The sequence below is a fragment of the Neolamprologus multifasciatus genome, chromosome 16, assembly GCF_963576455.1.
Source record: "Neolamprologus multifasciatus chromosome 16, fNeoMul1.2, whole genome shotgun sequence".
Classification (NCBI taxonomy): Eukaryota; Metazoa; Chordata; class Actinopteri; order Cichliformes; family Cichlidae; genus Neolamprologus; species Neolamprologus multifasciatus.
Window position 1 is genome coordinate 1,837,387 of NC_140454.1, and position 24,373 is coordinate 1,861,759.

The window sequence follows — 24,373 nt, forward strand, 5'->3', positions numbered from 1 at the left end:
TGGTACTAGTTTTATTTTGTTGTATTTATCCGTGACACCTTAAAGGCCGGTCCGTGAAAATATTGTCGGGCATAAACCGGTCTGTGGCGCAAAAAAGGTTGGAGACCGCTGATCTAAGCCCTTAAACTCTTAAATGTGATTTTTACTACAATAAACATTCATATCATTAATATTATACACATCTGGAAACTATTTTCTTTCTTTTTCATTTATATCATTTTATTTTTCTATTTTTCTTCTTTCCATGTCAGACTGCCACAGTATCCACCTGATAATCCCGTCCTGGGTATTTACAACCCCTCGATCCTTCCTTGCCCCTGACTGGCCTACGTGGGGTTTCAAACACAAGTATGTCAACCAAACAGTCTTAGAAACACTGTGTGTCAAACACGAGCTCATTGTTTATTGAGATTTTGTGGGAAATTACAATACAACGTTATTTCTTTTATTTTGAAGGTACCATTTCCTTTGTTGTTAGATGTATGCATGTACATATATACAAGTGAAAGCAGCTTCACTGGAAATGTGGTGGAACCAATGTTATGTTGTGCTACACCTGAAAAAAGTATTTCCTGACCGTCAGAGGCAAAGCTGTGTGCTGAGAGCCGATCGCTGCGTTTAAGGATTATAATTCGAATCACCAGAGAACCAGAGAAATACAGCAATTCACTGGTGCTGAGCACGAATGGACATTTGAAGATTTGCAAGCAAAGCTTTAAAAGGAAAAGCAGAGTTTTTATAAAGATTTACAGCGCCAGACATGGAGCGCTCGAGACCAGCTCTGTGATTGCCAAACAAAGTTGCATAAAACAAGAAGCCATGCTCTCAGGGGGAGTTTACCAAAGAGTGTTTGGTGGACTCTGCTGTGCTGACACGCCCTGAGACAACAGAAGCCTTTGAGAATCTTCCCCTTTGCAGACGAACCGTAAAAAGATGGATCGATGGAGCTTCAGCTGAAAAAGAAATGATTCAGACTTTTTCTCCTCACTCTGGGCGAGAGCTGCGATGCCCACAACATGGCTCAGTGACTTATCATGGTTAACAAAAAGAGTTTGACGTCACAGCAGAGATGGCAGCAATGCAGGCAACTGCACGCTCAGACAGGCAGGGGACATGACGCACAATGGGAATGTTGATTAAACGGTGACAAAGGTTTGCATTTCAGATTTTTACTGCCTGTAAAATCTTCTCTTGCCAGTAGCAGTTTAAAACAGATCAAATTAATATGCAGCAAAACTGATTCAACTTATTGGTGCGAACCACCACGACGGACCCAGTTTCTCATGTGGCCCCGTGGGGAAATGACTTTCCCACGCCTGCTACGATCCATACGCTGCGAACCAGGAATCCCAAACTCTAAACAGGGAGTTCATTTCATGGTTGTAGTATAAAGAAAAAAACAGGAGCACAGCTCCATACAGGGATGAATGATGCTGGCTACTGTAACTAGTGAGCACACGCAGATACGTAGAACACTTTATCGGCTAAAATGGTTTAAAGTCAGAATGTTGTTACTTTTTTTCTTGAGACCTATACTACTGTATATCATTGTACATGTGCGTAGTGACAATAAAAACATTCTATTCTATTCTGTTCTATTCTATTCTGTTCTATTCTAGTTTATTCTATTCTGTTCTATTCTATTCTGTTCTATTCTATTCTAGTCTATTCTATTCTGTTCTATTCTATTCTGTTCTATTCTATTCTAGTCTATTCTATTCTGTTCTATTCTAGTTTATTCTATTCTGTTCTATTCTATTCTGTTCTATTCTAGTCTATTCTATTCTGTTCTGTTCTATTCTAGTCTGTTCTATTCTAGTCTAGTCTATTCTATTCTGTTCTATTCTAGTCTGTTCTATTCTGTTCTGTTCTATTCTAGTCTATTCTATTCCATTCTATTCTGTTCTATTCTATTCCATTCTATTCTGTTCTATTCTATTCTGTTCTATTCTAGTCTGTTCTATTCTGTTCTGTTCTGTTCTAGTCTATTCTATTCTGTTCTATTCTATTCTAGTCTATTCTATTCTGTTCTATTCTATTCTAGTCTATTCTGTTCTATTCTATTCTGTTCTATTCTAGTCGGTTCTATTCTATTCTGTTCTATTCTAGTCTGTTCTATTCTAGTCTGTTCTATTCTATTCCATTCTATTCTATTCTATTCTAGTCTATTCTGTTCTATTCTATTCTAGTCTATTCTATTCTGTTCTATTCTAGTCTGTTCTATTCTGTTCTGTTCTGTTCTAGTCTATTCTATTCTGTTCTATTCTAGTCTATTCTATTCTGTTCTATTCTATTCTGTTCTATTCTATTCTAGTCTATTCTATTCTGTTCTATTCTAGTTTATTCTATTCTGTTCTATTCTATTCTGTTCTATTCTAGTCTATTCTATTCTGTTCTGTTCTATTCTAGTCTGTTCTATTCTAGTCTAGTCTATTCTATTCTGTTCTATTCTAGTCTGTTCTATTCTGTTCTGTTCTATTCTAGTCTATTCTATTCCATTCTATTCTGTTCTATTCTATTCCATTCTATTCTGTTCTATTCTATTCTGTTCTATTCTAGTCTGTTCTATTCTGTTCTGTTCTGTTCTAGTCTATTCTATTCTGTTCTATTCTATTCTAGTCTATTCTATTCTGTTCTATTCTATTCTAGTCTATTCTGTTCTATTCTATTCTGTTCTATTCTAGTCGGTTCTATTCTATTCTGTTCTATTCTAGTCTGTTCTATTCTAGTCTGTTCTATTCTATTCCATTCTATTCTATTCTATTCTAGTCTATTCTGTTCTATTCTATTCTAGTCTATTCTATTCTGTTCTATTCTACTCTGTTCTATTCTGTTCTGTTTTATTCTGTTCTATTTATTCTGTTCTATTTTATTCTGTTCTATTCTACTCTGTTCTATTCTGTTCTATTCTATTCTGTTCTATTCTACTCTGTTCTATTCTGTTCTGTTTTATTCTGTTCTATTTATTCTGTTCTATTTTATTCTGTTCTATTCTACTCTGTTCTATTCTGTTCTATTTTATTCTGTTCTATTCTACTCTGTTCTATTCTGTTCTATTCTATTCTGTTCTATTCTACTCTGTTCTATTCTGTTCTGTTTTATTCTGTTCTATTTATTCTGTTCTATTCTGTTCTGTTCTATTCTACTCTGTTCTATTCTGTTCTGTTTTATTCTGTTCTATTTATTCTGTTCTATTTTATTCTGTTCTATTCTACTCTGTTCTATTCTGTTCTATTTTATTCTGTTCTATTCTACTCTGTTCTATTCTGTTCTGGTGACTCAGTCTGTTTCAGTATTGCTGCTCTCAGAACTCGTTGTGTTTAGAGTGCAGAGCTGTGTGCATGCACATTTGTGTATTTAACGTAAGTTAAATCATAATGATAACATCAATAATAATAATACTGAATCATGACGATACATATTTAGTGCATTAATGGAGAAACACGTTCAATGTCACCCTAACTGGAAAGCTAAGCTAATGAATCACCTCCATAATCTCATCATGCTGTTTATGGCACAGGTTCAAACAGCAGAGTTTCTGCCTCATTCACAAAGAAGTGACCACAGAAGGACCCACACTCAGAGCGTGAGCCTGTGAGGAAGGTCTGCCTCATTCTGGTCTAAACTGTAAATGAAATCGTTATTTAAAGACTGCATTTTGTAATGGTTAAGGTGTGTATTTGTTCACGGATCAGCACACATTGATGAGAAGAGGGCTACTGCAACCAGCCACACATGCATAAAGACCGACAATATGGGATTGATGGAATGCTACGAGGCCTGCCAACCCAATCAGAGGGGTCGTGTGCAACACGTGTTGAAGCCATGGATGAGCAGAAAGCCAACATTTACACTGACCCATAAGTACCTGGTAGCCCATTAAAATAACATCAACAGCAGACAGCTACTGTTACAGCTGGAGACCCAGAGGCTACAGTGTGTAACAGTAAGCAGTATGAGCATAATGGTCCAGAGTAAATGAACTAGATGATGCCCCGCCTCCTGAAATGACAGACGTTTCTACTGCGGTGAAAGAAATGGGTGTGGCCAAAATCGAGGTAGCCACCCAGCCAGGAGCACGACTCTGAGCAGATGCTTTCAGATGTAAGCAGTGTTCTACCCACTATTCCCACTGCCACTATCACTGAAAACAATAATCCTGGAACCATACAGGACCAAGGATGCATGCAGAGGAAGCCCCCCTGTGGAGAAGAAAGCTGGAAGCCAAAATGAGGGGAGCCCACATGGATGCTACCAGGGTTAACTGAGGTGTAGAAAGCACTGATGAGAGACATCATCAGAAAGAGGTCAAACAAGATAACTGAGGCTCACAGCTCAGGCTGTAGACATATACACAAGAGAAACACAGGCCATGAAAATGAAACAGCAGCAGGGCAGACCCACCCACAGCTGGATTTAAGCAATGCTGGAAGAACATCTGGGAACCAGACTAAGCTTGGCCCTGCGTGGACAGACTGTGGCTCCGGGCCACACACACGTATGTGGGAAAGCTTGGCACTGTGCAGGACTAAGAACATTCATCAGGAGCTCCACGGGACTGTGGAAGAAAACACTGGAGGTCATCATCAAAACATACCAAGGTGACTCTCTGCTGTTGTTCAGTGACAGTTTGATTTAGTCAGATCTAGATTGTTCTAGTTTTAGTTGATTAAATATCATTAAATCGACATTTTATTTGGTTAACTCAAATTTAAGTGTAACAGTCTTTCAGGTTTTTTATGGTTAAAAAGCATCCAAATGTGTCCACACGTCTGCTCTTCTCTTCCTTCCAAGCTTTGACATTTTCACGCAGTAGAAACTGAGCAGAAGAGCCAGTTGTGCGTTTGTGAGGCAGATTGTCTAACCTTACTGCACAACGAGCTGACCCATCGCTCACACTGTAATTAGTCTGATTGGATGGAAATAATAATTTCATATCGTTGGTATTCATTAATGAAAGTCATAAAATCATAGTTTCTGTCCTCGTGCATTCGTTTGCTTTCGTCAGAGTAAGAAGGTCGCTGATGAAAACTATGATGGAAATGATTGGTCAACAAAATGAACAGTGTTACACTGGGCTCCACCCCCCAGCTCATCACTGCGTGTGGGTGCAGATGTGGATTTAGGAGTGGAGGGACCATCATCCACCTGCTTTTCATGGATGACATTAGGATGTCGCTCGGACTGTGAGCGTGGCCGAACGGAGATGCCACTGATGTGGAGACAGGAAGTTCCTCACACTGCATGGAGGTCTCCAGCCAACGTCTCGAGGCCCTTTGAGCTAAGAGGAGGATTAGCCAGAGGAACAATCTGGGATGAAACATGGAGCATCTGGGAATACATCAGGAAGATGGTCCCCTCTAAAGATTCCTCAGGGACCTGAAGATAGATGGTGATGAAGGAGCTGTCATGGATGACCGAGTCTGTGCTGTCGACAGCTAGAAAAAGTGGTACACATCCGAAAATCCCACCAAAGGCCGGCCTAACGGGCAGCACGGAGGCTCTGCTCACAGGTGCAAAGGTGCACAGACTGCACAGGCAGGATGCAAGATGCAAGCTGGACACTGGGAGGCACGATGAACTGGGTCACCAGTAAAACCTTTGCTGGAAAAAAGCTGGGGGGAGTTTTTAATCCAACTGTTCAATCACCTCCAATGTGAAGAGAATTTATAGCGATTTCCATCTGCTGCCATTTATTTCACTCAGCAACAAAGAACATTAAAGCGACTGAAGTTTAACTTAAAAGCACATTTTTATCAGTGATTCCTGAGATTAGGGACAAAACACAAAAACATATCTACATATAATTGTTACACAACATTTTGGCTGTCTCACCATGTTTTGGTCTCCAGGTGTAACATGTTTTAATAAATTATGTTTTGCTGGAGAAGTGCAAGGTTTTTGTCAACACCATCAGACACAAAGAAATGCACAAATATATTTTAAATTAAGCCGTTTCAGCTCGTTTGACTATTAGCAGCTTCTCTGTTCTACTGTTTATGCACAGATGTTTTCAAAGTAATTAAACCACATTTAAAAGTAAGATTGTTTTGGCTTTTTATTATTAGAGTTACAGTCAGACATATTTTCAGAAGCTTGTATTTAATCTCTATAAGAAACAGTCATATTAAGCAGCATTTATTGAGAAAATTGAGTATTTTTATTGGAAGATCATGAGGGAGGAAACTATATGGTTCTCCAAAAGAGAATAATAAACAAAACTCCATATTATGGAGTTGACAAGGTGCTGACGGTGGTGACACAAATCTGACGGTGGTGACACACGAGTAGAAAACAAGATATTATTTCTTTCAAAATGACCATTAAACCTTAACAACTTATGTAATATCACGAGACGCATCATAACAATTCTGCTTTTGCACACGTCAAGTTCTACATCTTAATAATTCACCAGCAAGCGGCTGCCTGCTCCTCGATTCCTAAAGTTCTCTGTGGTTGTGTTTAGACGCTGCTCGACTTTCTCTCCTTTTGTCTCTGCGCTTGTTTCCAAAAACCTTTCAGATCACTGATGTTCTTTATTTTTCTCCTTTTCACTCTATTTCTCCATCTTTCCCTTTATGAGAAACTCTTTCTTCAACTCAGGCTGGCTGTTCATTGTTTCTCTCCTTCTTTTTTCAGTGTAGCTGCCATCACCAGTGTGTGAATGTGTGTGACTGGTTGTGTAAAGCACTTTGGGGTCCTTAGGGACTAGAAAAGCGCTTTACAAATGCAGGCCATTTACCATTTACCATTTTTTTGATCATCCCTGTTCCTTCTCTTTTCTCTTTTCTCCTTTTCTGAACCTGATGCTTTTTCACAGATTAAGGATTAATATTTACAACACAATTATGCATTAAGCAATAGAGATGCTATCCGGTCTTTAAGTCTGATGTCATTAGTCGTTTCCAGGTCCAAACTCTGCAGCATCACTGAGAGTTACAAACTGTCTAAATTCTTTCATCTTTAAAAAAATGATCAGTGTGGCTCTACCAGGTGTAACATCCAGGCATCCATGGAAACAGAATATATGAAATTTAACAGAGTTAAAGTTAGATTGTTTCCACCTGAACATGATTCACCAGCTCTGTTATCACTTCCAACATAAATGAAGACAGAAAAATAAACAGCAGTGACGTTTGTAGGGTTACTGAAGTTTGGCTAGCTGGTATATAACGATGTGCTACGTGATTGCTAGCTACACAGCTGTGTTAGCATAATATAAACAGTGAAGCTGGAGGATGAACGCTAACTTTTTTCCACTTGATAAAAGTTAGCGTGAGGGTTCGCGATGGTTACAGTGATCACTGACTGTTTTTAGGGGCTTGTTCAGATTAAATAGAACAAGATAAAAGCATTAAAACATTTTAGCAGCACAACAGGCTTAATAAACACAGAGAAGCAGGATTCATACATCATCACTTAAAGAACAGCTCTCGGGCACAGTAGCTCAGTAGATGCCACATGATCGAAAGGTTGGGCGTTCAAACCCAACGAACAGAGGCTATCCTGGATTGGTAGCTGCCCACTGCATCACTGAGTGAATGGGTTAAATGCAGAGGACTAAGCATGTTCCTACAGGATTAATAATGTAAACATAAACAATGAGATTCAAGATAAGACAAATTTGATAATATTTGACACATCTGTGAAGCAGAAATATCAGTAAAATACACAGGAAGTAATACATCTGAAATATTAGTAAAAATAACTTAATATAATTGATGAATAGCACACTTTTGTGACATTTGTTAACACCATTAGAAAAGGGTCAACACCATCAGGCAAAAATCTAATGGTGTTGACAAAATACCCGACTTTCTCTCATAACATGTTTTTCTGACAGAAGCCATCGTGTTTTTCATCATTTGCTTATGGCCTCAACAATCGACCTAAATGAGGCTGTTTTTACAAAAAAAAAAAAAAAATCTTGGATTACATCGACTTTGGTGTTGACGCACTATGATTGTGACACAGAGTTTTATCAGAAAGGTGTGTCATAAATGAAATAAAAACAAAAACATTATCACAGCAATGACCTCGTGGCATGTGTCTCAAACAGGAAGTGGTAAAGGGGTCCTCAGAGTGTAAGCTGCCCACAATCATTCCTGATTTTTTTGTACTGACAGAAACTCTGGACATGATTTTAATCACTTAAAAAATATGTAAAAATACATTTTCAATGTCACATTTTGATATTATATAAGGTATTGACTTAAATACTCAGTGACGAGAGCCATGATGTTTAATTTTACTTTAATTTTATATTTTTATTTGTATTTTAATATTATCAGACCTGCTTGTGGACAATAGATTTTTAAGGTACTGGTAATGTACTGTACCATTTAAAATAAATATATATGAATAAAAAATGCTAAATCATACTTTAGTTGTATAAACATTGCCTTGGTTTGTCTTTTAGGCAGTTGGTTAACACTTGTATGCATATTTTTAACCACAAAATTGTGTTTTATCTGCCTGTTTTGTCCCTTCTCTCAAGAATCACTGTTATTCATCTGAAATGTTAATTCATCTTCAAATTTGACTGTTTGCTGATGCTCCTGTCCACAATCATACCTGTAGCAAGGAGGGCACAGGAGGTGCACACCATATTTAGTTTGAGGCTTTAGTAGCACTATTTACATATTAATTCATATAAAATATGTAATAAAAAATACAAAGATGTGCACAAAAACTCATAAACATGAAGACACACCACACAGCTGTTTTTGTCTCGCCTCATATTGATGTAAGAAGACAGAGCAAAGACTGTTTTGTGCTTTAGTTCCGTCTGTCCAGCGTATTTTATTAGTGATTATATTATTGATTATATTATTGATTATATTACTGATTATTACTGAGAGATCCTTTTTCTGTTTTTGCATTGAGAAAATGTTCTCTTTAGAAATATGATTTAAATATGGCGACAAAGCCGGTGAAAGGACTCGGCTTTGTTTTGTTTTACTAATATTTCACGCATGCAGATATTGTCTGCAGGTGAGAGTTTACAAGTTTTTGTCTTTTGAATATTTAAACGGTAAATGGCCTGTATTTGTATAGCGCTTTACTTCAATTCAATTCAATTCAATTTTATTTATATAGCGCCAAATCACAACAAAAGTCGCCTCAAGGCGCTTCATAGATACAGAGAAAAACCCAACAATCATATGACCCCCTATGAGCAGCACTTTGGTGACAGTGGGAAGGAAAAACTCCCTTTTAACAGGAAGAAACCTCCAACAGAACCAGGCTCAGGGAGGGGCGGGGCCATCTGCTGTGATTGGTTGGGGTGAGAGAAGTCTTAGTCCCTATGACCCCAAAGCGCTTTACATATCCAGTCATCCACACATTCACACACTGGTGATGGCAGCTACATTGTAGCCACAGCCACCCTGGGGCGCACTGACAGAGGCGAGGCTGCCGGACACTGGCGCCACCGGGCCCTCTGACCACCACCAGTAGGCAACGGGGGAAGTGTCTTGCCCAAGGACACAACGACCGAGACTGTCGGAGCCGGGGCTCGAACCGGCAACCTTCCGATTACAAGATGAACTCACGATCGCCCCGAATGTACAACATCACAAGTAGTAAGGGTGATGATAAGATATGATAAGACTAAAATCTAAATAAATATAGAGACTTATCCTTTAATAACCACATATCATGTAGTCCTTCATAAAAACAATACATAAATCTTCTCAGCCACTGTAAGCACGTGTTGATTTACAGCCATAACCTCCTCTTGTTCATCATCGGATCGATACCTGGCTCATATGAAATTACAATTATTATTAGCTTTGCAGAAATCTTTTCAAGACGATGTTTGCAGCAGGATTCACTTTAAAACGAGCACAGACTCAGTGTTTGAGAGGAAGTCGTGTGTGCTGCTGCTGCCCTTTCCTCAGTACAAAGAGAACACAGCCTCACCCATCATAACAAACTGATGATACCAGATGTTGGATAATTTAAACTGATGTGGAGGCATCACTACACCTGACAACAAACACAGCTCACCACCTATAAATCATACGGACAACATCTGTAAAAGGAGCTCAAAGAGCTGCATATGAAAAAAAGCCAAAGGGATTTCCTAAAAATAGAAAATGTAATAAAGACAGGGGAAGGGCAGAGCAAAGTGGAGCACACATCTCAATCTGCTCTGATCCATTTTACTTGGTGCACCAAATCCATGTGATTAAACCCAACAGCTGCCCAATTACATACACAGCTTAAAGGAACATCGTGCACGACATGTTATTGAGGTCTCCAGAGACAGCAGGAGGTGGCAGGTCGACAGAGGAGCTCTCAGGTCTCATGTCTGCTGCACAACTTTGATAACAAAGCTTAAATAAGAAGCTGTGTGTCTCACTGCCAGGATCACACTGGGACACACTCAACACCAGGCGCTGCTGCTCCTCCCTCACCTCTCTGGGGCTTTCTTCCTGTTAAAAGAGAGGTTTTCCTTCCCACTGTCACCAAGTGCTTACTCACTGTGTAATTGTGTGATGACCCAAACCGTCGGTTCTTCGGTGCTTTTTCTTTTTATTTCATCCGATTGTTTTGTCCGTCTGAGACAATCGTGTTATCCACAATCAGTCCACAATTGAATAATCCTCTTATTATTGTGGAAGCAGCGCGCTATTTCAGCAATCCTTTGTATCGGCTGGTTCTTGAAATAGTCTGCTTCATCCTGAGGTCATACGCACATAATCATTGTCTTGGATTACAGCTGGACACAGTTTCTTCTTCTCTGAAGTCTAATTCATGCACTGGCATGGTGATCTTAGTGCAGAACAAGAACGAGCAGCTGGAGTCACAGTTTGTCTATAAAGGAAAAGGCGACTATATTATAGCTTTTTAAAAAGGAGGCTAATTAGGAACTTATAGTGCTGAGAGGAATAGTGGTTTTAATTTCATGCGCGACATTAATTTTTCAAATACAGCTGCACCAGTGAAGAGATAAGACTGTGTTTTTGAAGCAGCTTTGATGTACTGTAATATTCTCCATTGTTAGCAATAAAGAGCATGTGGGGAGGGGCTTGCATTAAACGAGCACACCGCTAATCATGTGACTCGCACGTATTAATGACAATAGTTTAATTAGTTTCAAACGTCATGAAGCAGTAACTAAATTACACTGTAAACTGTGAACTTCTGCTAGACCAGCTCAGATACATAAGCTGGTCTGGTAACCAGTAGGGCTGCCACAAACGATTATTTTGATAGTCGACTAATCAGATCATCATCCATTGGACGTAAAACGTACAGCTTATTGCACCAGCAGCATCTGCTCTTATATAACTATCATTAGCTTACAGCTTTAAGTGTTTAAGGTATGTGCTAACTAAAAATAAAGACAAGATGATAGTTTATTAAATTTTAATGACATTTGCAGATTGTTTTGGTGGAGTTCTATAAACTCCGCCGATTTACTCAGGAACAAATAAATCACTGAAAAAAGGCACACAATAACATTTTTAAGTTATCTAAGTGACTTATATATCATGTTTAACCTGAATAGCGAAAGACGGCGGTTAGCCTAGCCCCCGGCTAGCTATCGAGCTAGTGGCTAACAGACGTCTCCGAAAACGTCGGAGCGCTTTTGAAAATATGTGGTGTCTTGATAAACTGAGCAGATATTTGAGGTTTACACAGCTACATTCTCGCCTGAAAATATGTTAAACGTTTATTTTGTGACCCAGAAAGAATAATAAGAGTAATATTAAAACTAACTAGCTGCCGCTATTGTTGGAAACTGAGCTGGGCCGCGCTATGAATTCTGGGACACAGCTTCTTCTTCTTCTTTGGTGTTTAACGGCAGCTGGCATCCTTGTACATGCAGTGCTGCCATCTTCTGTTTCAGTCCGTTATTACACTCTTAAATCCTACTACTTATTCCTGCGTCTTTTGTGATCTTACAAAGCTTCAAACGACACGTCGACTATTAAATCAGTCGTCGACGATTTTGATAGTCGACGTATTCGTGACTAGTCGACTAATTGTGGCAGCCCTAGTAACCAGTCAGTTTACCAGTTTGTTTGTGTCCACGCTAAGAACCAGAAAGCTCCAAACTGGCCTGTTTCTCCCTCTGCAGGATTTCTTTTTCTTACTTGAGCATCAGCTCCGCTGACACCACGCTGCTGTGCAGCCTCTTCTCTCATCGAAACACACAAGTCACACTGGTCAGTTCATTATTACTCAAGTAACACGATCTCTACATGCTGCAAATATGTCCTGCAGGTACGATGCAGTCACCATAAATAATCACTCGTCTGTAAAATTCATACAAATATATACTCTTCGGTTTAGTGTAGCACAAAGTAACATTACATAAAGCTTGAAATGCAACAATGTGGCGAAACAGATCAGTGTCTACACACATTGGTTACCACATGTTTTATTAAAAGGCTTTCTCAGACGGTCCACAAACACTGTGATCTGCATCGCTCTGAAGGAAACTGTATAAACCGAGTTAAGCTATTTATCAAAGTTATCGTCTGCTCTTGTTCTCCGAGTGATTATTTTGATTTATTCTTTCAAGAAGAAAGAACAAAGTTTGCACGCCACAAATGGATTATTGACGAGTCTCCACTCCTGACACTGCTGGAGTAAATTCAGCAATTACTTTAAAATATGCAGCCAAATCCCAGCCCGCTGTTATAATCACATTACATACTCCTCTCGATGCGATGCACATCCAACACGGCCTTCCATTCATGACAGTGTGTTTACACTCTCACCGTAGCATCCACGTGTAGGCCGCTCGCCTTTTCCCACAACAAGAACTTCCTGCTCTGAGCTTAGACACACAGACCGACTGTGGTTCTGTCAAAGCTGCCTTTGCTCTCAGGACGAGCTTAACTGGTGATTCTAAATGCCCACAGGTGTGGATGTGAGTGGGAATGGCTGTCGGTCTCTCTGCGTTAGGCCTGCATCAGGCCGGCGACCTGTGTAGGATGTTCCCCGCCTCTTATGCTAGCTGGGATATGACCCATGACCCTGATAATCAGAGGAGGGTCGATACACAGCAAATCCAGCATGTCCAAATTAACACTGTCAGATTTGATTTCAACACTTTTAAAGTGTCTATATGGGTCCACACCAGAGAGTGTTAATTTAACTCTTTTTGGAGAGTTGGTACGTTAACTCTGATTTAGTGTTAAACACCAAATCTCTCTGGAGTTGATAATTTAACACTTGGTGTTAAGAGTTTATATATTAACTCTCAAAGAGTATTTTAGTTTAACTACGTAAGAGTTATCTTCTAATTAATTCTAAAAAACGGGAATTTTACTGTTCTGAACTTCTAGAAATTTCTTTTGGAAATAAACATTTACTAAAAAGACGCAATGGTTTTTGAAAAACATTTATTCTGAACTGTGCACCACAATTTCAAAACATTTTCTGAAAGATGTAACAGTGTACATGTTCTCACTTTCATTAGAATTTCGTTTATCAAAAGGTCTGACATAGGTGAGCTGGTAAATGCAAATAACAGCATTCTCATCACTTATTTCAATAAATACAAAATACAATATGCATGTCCTTCATTCATCACTTTGTGGAACTTCAACGCACTTCTGCTCTCCCCCATATTCCATCTTCACAAGCATATCCTATGTGGAGATTGAATAAAAATTAGTTGACACTAATTAATGGCACAAATCAATTGCAGCACAGTAAAAAAAAAAAAAAAAAAAAAAGGAATCCTTTTTGAGACATTACTTGTGTAAAGTATTTTCCCAAAAGATAAGGACACAGGCAACAGGTAGTACTGAACTAAATGTAGAACCTCAACCTTTTTCATTTTTACCTAAACCGTGTGCACAAAACTCTGGAGGAATCTAAGTGCTAACGTAGAACTCAGTCGGGACTCGGGACATCTGCTACTGCTGTTTGCTCGTTTTTTATGGGAGATCGTTTTCAGGCTTCAAGTAGCACCATTATACCAACATTTCACATTCTAGACATTGTTTTAGGTGTATTTGACCAAAAAATTTAACCGAAAATTCACATGCAAGCTTTTTTTCAAGGCTGTGGTATTTGCCGAAAACAATACCTTTCAGCTAGCTAAAACAGCGAGCGGTGCTATCAGCGAGCAACATGGCTAATGCCTTTCACACAGCTTTGTCTCAACTCCAAAGAGCCACAGAAGTAAAAGCTAATAATAATAATTGAAACAATCTTTGAAAACATGACTTACCAAGCATGGCAAACAACTCAAATATGTAGAGCAAAATGTTCTGAAACGGCTTCACTTCAGCTTCGATTGGAGCCGTGCTGGGGGCGGAGTCTGTGAATTTACTCTATTGGTGTCATAGCCCCTGTAGGAGTTCAGAGTTAAGAGGTCAAGAGTTAATGTTTCCATTGTAACACCTCCAGATTTGAAATAGAAACACTCATTTTTAACACTCGATTTTAACTACTATCATTTTACACCTCAGAGTTACATTAAAAGCATGTGACTCTACTTAGAGTTATATTAACTCTAAGACTACTAACACCAAAACATTTAACACTTTTGAATTTGCTGTGTAGGCTTTAAGAACAAAGGAAAGCTTGTTTTTAGCTTCAGTAAATCAGCTTTACATTTGTGTAGAAAGTGAAAAAGCGTTTAAACGGAAAGTTTAAGGATTCAAAAGTAACTGGACAAACACACAAACACAATGACGACAGCGTGTGGAAAATTCTTCGCGTTGTTTCTTCCTGTGATGGCTTCACAGGGTTTCGTCAGTGCGTGTGAGTCATGTGCTGCCAAACCTCTTTCATTAAAGCCGTGATGTGGCAATTTAAAACTGATCTACTGCGTTTTTCCTCTTTTTTCTGTGAAATATATCCTGATAATAAATATGTCCATACGTTTCCAGGGCAGCACGGTGGCACAGTGGTTAGCACTGTTGCCGCACAGCAAGAAGGTCCTGAGTTCAATTCCACCATCAGGTCTTTCTGTGTGGAGTTTGCATGTTCTCCCCGTGTTTGCGTGGGTTCCCTCCGGGTACTCCGGCTTCCTCCCACCGTCCAAAGACATGCAACTTGTGGGGATAGGTTAATTGGATAATCCAAATTGCCACTAGGTGTGAATGCGGGAGTGAATGTGAGCGCGAATGGTTGTCTGTTCCTGTGTGTTGGCCCTGCGACAGACTGGCGACCTGTCCAGGGTGTACCCCGCCTCTCACCCTATGACAGCTGGGATAGGCTCGAGCGCCCCCCGCGACCCTGAAAAGGAGAAGCGGAAGCGAATGGATGGATGGATACGTTTCCAGTTATGATGTTAGCGAATTATTCAGACTGCTAAAGAAACCTCGGTTTCATGTTTCGATACTCGTTGATCTGGTTGACGTCAACGACGGGGGGATTCCTTATTGCCTCATCTCCTCACAGGATAATCTGTGGTCTGAGAAAACAGTGAATATATTTACAGTAGTTATACGTGTGAGGCAGGTTCCTCATCTAACATCCACAGCTAGCTGAACGAGCAGATGTTGTTAGCTAACGGGAGGCTGTGTCACCTCGTGTATTCTCTCTCTATTCCTTCTCATTTCCATGTTTGCTTTTATGTTGTAGGTCTCAGCGTCAGTCATTTCCTGTTTTATTTTGGTGCCTGTTCCTCCCGGTATCTCGGTCTAGCTCACTAGACTCACTATGTGTTAACAGACTTCTCTGCATTGAATCATACCTGTTATTAATCTCTGTCTCTCTTCCACAGCATGTCTTTATCCTGTCTTCCTTCTCTCACCCCAACCAATCACAGCAGATGGCCCCGCCCCTCCCTGAGCCTGGTTCTGACGGAGGTTTCTTCCTGTTAAAAGGGAGTTTTTCCTTCCCACTGTCGCCAAAGTGCTGCTCATAGGGGGTCATATGATTGTTGGGTTTTTCTCTGTATCTATGAAGCTCCTTGAGGCGACTTTTGTTGTGATTTGGCGCTATATAAATAAAATTGAATTGAATTGAATTGAATAGCTTTACTTCCTCATTAGCCATCACGCTGTGTTTGTATTTATGGCCTCAGTCTTTGCTTCCTCTTTCCTATCTTTGGTTTGGTTTTTCTTGTCTGTGAATTATTTTGTGTTATTTTGTAATAAAACTGCCTTTGACTTTATCCCTTATGTTTTACAAACATCTTTATATATCATCGCTGAGTTTTCCCAGACTCACAAGAAACAGGACAATTGACATGCAAGCAGCTTCATGACCAGGTGAGGCCTGCCCCTCCTGGACAACAGATTTGGGTTTGACTCCAAGCGGTGACTTTGAATTTGTAGCTGCTGACTACAACTCTCATATGAAGTCTAAAGAGATTCTGACACCAGTGACGCCTGAAAAACTCAAATAAATCTAGAAGAGAGATGGAAAAACCTTACAGATATTTGCATTAACTAATAGTTAAACGTGGCTGGACTGTACATGTTATCATGTGTTACGGGGCAAGAAAATGCCATCTGTATAAGACATTTAAACGAGTTGTAAATCAAAGCAAAGGTGGTCCAGAGAAGGAGACGTTAAGCCAAGAGAAACCACAGAGTCAATAATATGAAAAGACACATGATAGCATCTGGTGACAGAGTGGCCTCAGACCTCTGTGTGGTATTGATAAAGCTTCATATGATAGCATGCACAGGCTAACAGGCTTTGGGCCTCAGTGACCTATGCTCAGCGTACACCAGAGATTGGCGAACAATTAGATCCACGCTGAACACAGGGGCGCTCTTATCGATGCAAATGATCGAGGACTGGCTGTTTTACTGTAGCGATTCACGTCTGCGCACGCTGGATACAATCTGGAGGGAGCTCCGAGCATTTAAAGGCAGCCTGCGGCACGAGTTATCGACGGTTTGAGTGATTATATGCATCACATCTGCCAAACATTAATTATTCAGCACCCATTCAGGAATGTAGTGAAACAGGAAACGTGATACTTTTCTGTTGGATTATTGGATTTCTGGGAGCATCTGCTATAGACAAGCTGATAATGGGATAATGTCTTGTTGACAGAAAGAGAACAAAGGGCAAAAAAATTGGTGATAACAAAAGATGCAGTAAATAAAAGGTTGGTATGAACAGCTCTGATGGCACCTGTCAGCAGAACATTAAAAGACAGCAGTTATCATGTTATTGCCAAAACACCACATTTTCTGTTTATTGCATAGAAGCTTTGCAGAGCGTTGCTCCAGTGCTCCACATGTATGAGTATTAACATTAAAGCTTTTGTGTTGCCTATTTTGGTACCTAACGTTCTGTTGACTTTAACCTTTGTGACTGCCTGTTTATGACAAGCGCTTAATAAATCAACTTTACCTACTTATCATTAGGGGTGGGAGAAAAAATGGATACTATGTAGCATCGTGATATTTTGTTTGCTAATAATGTATTGATACAGGGACAGCAGAAATCAATATTTTGTTACAAAAAAAGGGTTTTTGTGCTCTGACTTCAGAGCATGTTGATCCTTTTTCTGAGCAAGAATCCTGACATTCCTTCACTGTCCAAATGTGTTTAACTTGTTTTTGGCAACAATAAACATGACAGTTTACTTATTTTAATTTAAGACATGTTTTATTTTAATGAAGTTTAAAACTTTTTTATTTAATGTAAAATTATATTTTGTTTTAATTTACTTTCAAATTCTTCAGTTGCTGAAGGGGCTGCATAGTTTTCATAAACTGCATAGTTCAGAATAGCTATAATTGTACCAGATGGTTGTTCAGTTAAGTTGGACTAGACTGTAATACAAACCGTTCAGTTTGTCAACAATCAAACTGAAATGAGAGAAAGACTGAGTGTGAGACTTTGATATTAGAGAAAATGAATATTGATAAAGTTTACCTTTATGTACAGAATCTGAGTATCGCAAAATATTTTAAAAAATTGCAATAATATCGTATCGTGCGTTAAGTATTGTGATAATATCGTATCGTGCGTTAAGTATCGTGATAATATCGTATCGTGGGATGTATGGTGATTCCCACCTCTACTTATCATGGAAAAATAATCCATCTAACCCACCCACCTGGACGATTTTCAGTCAAATGTTTACATTAATATGTTCTGAGAAAATCCACAAACATTATGTAAAGATGGACGCACCCTTCTGTCCTCTGTAAAGCACAAAAGTGGCGTGGAGCTGCGGTAGGCCGCTCCTCTGCTTTATAAAGCGAGTCAGGTTGAACACAGGTGAACAGCTCCCTTCATCGATCACCTCACTAAACTCATTTGTGATGAGTTTACAGTCTTACTGAACGCTATACACGGTTTTCCTCGATTACAGTACCAAAGGAGATGAAGCAGGGTGGTTCCCCTCACTTATAAAATACCAAGATGGTGACGTCACAGGGAGACGTCACCCACCAGACGCCGTGTGGTGACCACATCCATCCTAAATATACAGAGTATAGCTCAAAAATCTACATGGTATGTTTGTTATGCTACAGAGTTTACAAAAGCTGACACTACACAGCACATTCATCGCAGTGTTACTGTTACTGCATCCAACAGCAACACTGTAGCACTGTGGCTGTGGTGACTGCAGCTGCCCTGCTGCACTGGCTTCTATTCAAATACTTGATATGAGGCTGAGGATACGTGTGCCTCAGCCACACTTTAGTGTTTCTGTCAGGAATCAGCAGAGGAGTCATTGTTTAGCCACCCAGGACTTAAACTTTAAACACAGCACTCTGTTACAGAGTTCAGCAACGCTGAAGCTTTAATTAACACTCAACAAAGCCACGTCAATTAACTGCACATATTATAAGCCATTATAAACAAACAGTCACAGTAATAATCAGCCCTCTACACACAATTATAGCCATAGCCAGTCTTAATCAGCCTCGTCAGCAGGCGGTTGTAGCCTAATAATATATTCTAAAGAGCTGAATTAAGTAGCTTCATTTACTAGCTCTAGTTAAGTAGCTACATTGACCCAGACTTTGCACTAAGCAGTCAGAGCTGAGGCTGTACGGACCCACGCCGTGCTTAAAGCCACTGGCCTTCTTCTATGGATCAGAGGGAAGGATGCAACATTTATTGCATGGTAGTGGAAATCTGGTGGGCAAAGCAAAGGCAGCTCATAAAAGAATCAAAGATGCAACTGCAAGTTTGAGTCCAGAGAAATCAGGTTTTCTTTCCTTGGCTCCCATCACGATCAATATTCAATAACATTGCATGCAGTAGCTTAACACAATAACAAAACTCCATAAAACACTACGCTGGAGCATAAAGATTTTTTACGTCTATTTACCTTTAAATTTATGACTTTTTTTTTAGTCTGAATGTTCAAAGTAAGCTTTTTTTCCTCATATTTCATGATTGTCACCGTCCCCAGTGCATCCATTTTATTGGCAGGGTGGGTGTTGATAATCCTTTCAAACCCTCTGCCAGTAACATGGAAACAGAAAGCGTATTCATTGCAGTCTATAGATCGGGGACGGGCACAGCATCGCTCTGTGACCAGCGTGGCTGGAAAAGGGAAGAGGTCTCCTGGCGCCGTAATCGCCACTCGAGACGTGGCAGAAATTATTTCTCTAAATAGTCTGATATCATGTGTCAGCACGTTTCCTTCGTTCTTACTGCGATCAGAAAGCACTTTATTCTCGATCTGCACAGACAAGAGAGCGTCTACTCTGTGCTGAGAGGAATCAACTCTGACAGGACAGATAAAGATGAATAATAAGATCTGAAGCTCGTTTCCCGTCACAGATATTTCTATGACATCGATCCTTAATTAGTGAAAACAATCAACGAATGGTTTCCTACATGTAGCTGTTATAAATTAGTTATAAATGAACAGTTTGTATTGAACAACTTTGCTCACCAACCTCTTTTCATGCATGTATAAGAAACATCCATGTGTGAAGTTCGTTTCCTCATGAATGATTTATCAGTGACAAAGACGAGATAAAAAAGTCTCTTTATTTCACGCCTTTGACTAATTCTGACGTGTCAGAGAAGAAGAAGAGATCTTACAGAGAGACTGAAGTCTGCTGGTATCTGTGGGAGTTATCGATATACTGGTCCGGTGTGTTAGTGAGAGGAGACACGACGGCTTCAGTATGAATGAACTATCCTGTAGTATATGTCACGAGTTGATAAACTCCTTTGTTATTGTGAAGTAAACAACAACTATCTGCTGCGTTTGCTAATAATGAACCAGTCCTGATGCTGATACGGCCCAAACCGAGGATCAGTGAAATAACAGACCAGTTGCTGCTGAATCAGTAACGCAATAAGTTCAAGTTCAAGTTCAAATTTTATTCGCCACATGCAGTGGCAGGTTGCCCTGCAGTGGAATGAACCCGCCCCCGACCTTACACACACGACACAGACATCACATGGGGATACAAGTCAGAGAACGTTTGCATTACAGAAAAACACTGAAATGTACACTACAATGGGAAAGTACAAGAGGAAAAAAGAGAACTCTACTCATGCTGGGCTACAGGAGGACAGGAAACAAAAAACAAAAACAATAAACCAAATGAAGACAAAGAAAACCATTAAAATCATGGTATTCACCTCATTTGCTGCCACTAGTTTAATTTCCACTCAGTGCAAAAGGATTTGAGTGTAGCCTGATTTTCTCTGAAGGCCAACAGATCGCTGTGACACGGGTTTCACCTTTGTAAACATCTTATTGATAAATTCATCGACTCACAGACACACTTATTTTTTGTACCATCTATTTTTTGGTCACCTTGTATGATGCTGCACGTTCATTGGCTGAGTTTTTCCTTCCAAACTAGTTTGTCTCTATCACTGTACAGTCTTCATCTTTTAACCCTTTAAGACCTACCATAGAACCAAGTCCGCCAGAGCTTATATTATATTTTTACATGCTGTGGAGCCATTTTTGGGAGCATTTCAAGTTGCTGTACATCAATACAACCATTACAGCCCAGATTTTAATAATATGTCTGCATTAAGTGCATAGTAATTACATAAATTGCAAAAAAGTGCAATAAACTACAAAAAAATGTAAAATCGTTTTTGTTTTTTTAACATATATTTCTAGTTAGAGAAATTTAAGAGGCTTATCCCTCAAAACTGTAAATACAAAAAAGTTGCACAAAATAGTTTCCCACCACAGGAAATTTATTTTGAGTGCCTTCATAGTTTTATTTTTGAAATACACCAATTTTTATACACTGCAGGAAAAACAAAAATAATTATTATAGTGCAAATTTGCAAAAAAGCAGCATCTGCATCAAAATAAACTATTTCCAGCAGTGCAATATGAGTCCTAAGCATCCCAGAAACCACACAGAAAGTCATAAAGTCAAACATAACTTTTAAAAACACAACTATAGGCTCATAAGTGTCCAACGTAGGAAGTGTTACAAACAACTGATTGGATCGGCAAAGCATGTTTCTGGAATATTATGTTTTTGTTGCTGCAAGTGCTTTTTATGCAGTTTTTGCAAAGCTATATGTGGAAGGAAACTGTGACCGAGGACAAGCTGATGGCATAAAAGATGTAAGTACAACTCCTCCGTTTCATATGCAAAAAAAATTATTGCGCTAGCTTACGTGGTTGCAGAGCTACAGGGATTTAAAAATAGTTACGCAAAACAGAGGGTGCTGCTCTGACCGGCTTTAAAGGGTTAAACCAGCAAAGGCGACTGTTGTGATTTGGAAACACCTTAGAAATAAACAGCAACATTATTTTAGTGAAGTCAATAAAATACCCGACTTCAGTGTCTCGACTCTGTCCAAAAGATTCTCTGCAGCATGTTTGTCTTCAAAGGAGCTCAGAAAGCAAAGTGTCAGGACTTCTTTGAGTTTCTTGAAGACGTTTCATCCAAGAAGCTTCTTTAGTTCTAAGAACAACTGGTGGAGAGTCCCAGATTCAAGCCCTATGGGAGCGTCCCCAAGAGGGTCATGGACCTGCTATTGATCCTCTGCCTGATCACACGAGCCAGGGTGTAAAAACAGGTGTAGGTCACAATCAGCCGAGGCTTTTCTTCCCGAGCTCCTTCGACTACGACGAACCTCCACAGACAGTCTTTGTCTTATTTGCAGCAGTGTTTCATTCTACAGTTTATTGTTGATGTTATTTGCAGATTTGTAATTACCGTTTCATCGCCATCGTTTGACAGTTGTGACTGTTGTAGAGATTTGTGCAGAAGAAGAGTCCCCTGGATATTCACCATCTCTGGCTGGTGTTTGGGTTTTTATCGAGCTAACTGATGCAAACAGAGCCGACTGTGTTTAACCAGAGTCTGCATGTGTTTCAGTGGGCGGCGTTTCTGGGCCTGATTCAACCAAGTTTGAAATTCTTCACTTAACACTTTGGTTTTGTTGTTTCGATTACAATAAAACTTTCCCTATTAACTACCAAAAGTACAAAATCGTCCTGAGAAGCATTCAGAACGACAAAGAAACTTTGAGTCTCAGTGAGCACTGTGCAGCGAGCACGCGATGGCTCTAATCCTTGTGATCATATATACTCGTACAACAATCCAGTCAAGTGGGTCCCTCCTGATGATGAGAGCGCACCTTCCTCCCAGCTTGTTTCGTCTTGCAGAAGAACTGTAGTATATGTTTAAACATGAGGAAAAGTGGCGGCGCTGCCACGCCACAGCGCTCTGCCTCATTTACCTTTTGATAAATTCATCAGGCCTCGGATGCGTACAGCTGTAGGTGTTCCCCGAGTGCCTGCTTCACATTCATTAGCGAGCGAATGTGCAGCTGCATCGGCGCCGTCGCTGCTCCTGTGAAGCCGCGTGCCGTCTCCGCTCCAACGTGTTTCAGGTGCTTCAGATGCGAAATAATTAGTTTTGAAGTGTCTGCTCGCCGAGCTAACTTCAAGCATAAAATCTTAAGTAAATATGTGTGTCCGCTGCTTTGCCACACTGCTGATTCAATCTTATAAAAACTGGATGCCTGGAGAAGCGGTCTCCGCTCGTTGCGAGGGGATCACTTAAAGCACAGCAATATTCCTCCCACAGACTCACACTGAAGAGTGTCATAACAGCGGGTAATGAAAGCCTTTTTCCTGCCAAAAGCAAATTCCTTCCATCCCTTCAAATCATGCCTCATGCTGGCCTGTGACCAGCCCTTGGGTGGCCTTATTAAAGAAGTTGAACCAGATAATGATTATGAATTATGCCACAGCGCTACAAGAATAGTTCATCCAAAGTGTGCTTTTGGAAAATAACATGTACTTAGCAATGCAAAGTGTGCTGGGAAGCATGTAACATGCTGAAGTTACAAATATCAGACAGCCTGAAACACAAAGATGAGAGAAAGTTAATCCTCAGCTCTTTGGATGATTAATTAACTTGTAGCACGAGCGGCTTTTCCAGTGTTGCTCTGCCTCTCCGACGTTCTCTAGTAATTAAATCGTCTCGAGAGCTGATAGGACAAAACACGCAGTCCTGAGATATCATCTGGGAAATGTTATATGTAATAAAAGAGAGACACTAGCATAGGTGCACCTGCACATTTCACTTCTGGCTTCTTTGGGTCCATTTTTTACAGCCCGTCTCACTCACTGATCATCACGCTTCATTTACAAACTCGTCAGAGCATCTTTATTTTTTCAGAAATTGTGATCTTGCCCTGTGATGAAACGATCCAGTGAAATTATAAAGGAAATGTTGTATTTGTTCACTACTTTGAGGCTTGTGTTTTCCCATCCCATAGTGTTGTTTTTTTCCCAGCATAGTATCAGGATATCCGATGAGTAAAAACTATAAATTTCCATTAATTTCATCAGCAGCTCTAAAAATGTTTGGATGAACCTGTGGACAGATGAAGACGACCTCAGAGTGTCTCTTCGCCCTCTGTTCCTCTCAGCGGGCACACATGCAGCCGACCCTGCTGCCATCATTTTTTATTCATCCAATAAATGCATGTAAATAACCCAGATTACAGCTATTAACCAAGACTGTGATGACTGCCACAGCAGCTCTGTCTGTTTACTCATGAAAAAGCCTTCAAGTACATTCATGTCCTCTCCACACTGCCTTTAAACATCGAACACAAAACTGACGACAATACTGTCATTTTAAATATCATTAGGCCACCAGCACTCAACAACACGGACACTGACATTATCAGGCTTCTGATTGGCCCACATGTCTGTATAGTTAGGGTTATATAACCACCTGGGGTGGTTATATAACCCTAACTATTGGGGTGGCTGTAGCTCAGGTGGTAGAGCAGGTCATCTACTGATCGGAAGGTTGGTGGTTCGATTCCTGGCTTCCCCTAGTCTGCATGCCAAATATCCTTGGGCAAGATATTAACCCCAAATTGCTCTCCGATGCATCCATCGGAGTATGAATGTGTGTGAATGTTACTTCGAATGCACTTAGATCAATGTGCTTGTGCGAATGGGTGTGAATGGGTGAATGCACAAGTTGTGTAAAGCGCTTTGAGT

The 24,373-nt window shown here is 40.0% G+C and overlaps 1 protein-coding gene and 2 long non-coding RNA genes across 5 annotated transcripts in view; 1 reads left to right on the plus strand and 2 right to left on the minus strand.

Moving 5' to 3' along the window:
• Nucleotides 1–11,461, plus strand: part of LOC146499966 (uncharacterized) — a 15,579-nt gene extending 4,118 nt beyond the window's left edge. The window contains exon 2 of the long non-coding RNA XR_014869909.1: nt 252–11,461. This is a non-coding gene — a long non-coding RNA (uncharacterized LOC146499966). The remainder of the gene's footprint in view (nt 1–251) is intronic.
• Nucleotides 1–24,373, minus strand: part of cntnap5a (contactin associated protein family member 5a) — a 155,266-nt gene that overhangs the window by 124,436 nt on the left and 6,457 nt on the right. The window lies entirely within an intron of this gene.
• The window catches only part of LOC146499967 (uncharacterized), a 30,213-nt gene continuing 5,840 nt past the window's right edge, over nt 1–24,373 (minus strand). The window contains exon 2 of the long non-coding RNA XR_014869907.1: nt 1–24,121. This is a non-coding gene — a long non-coding RNA (uncharacterized LOC146499967). The remainder of the gene's footprint in view (nt 24,122–24,373) is intronic.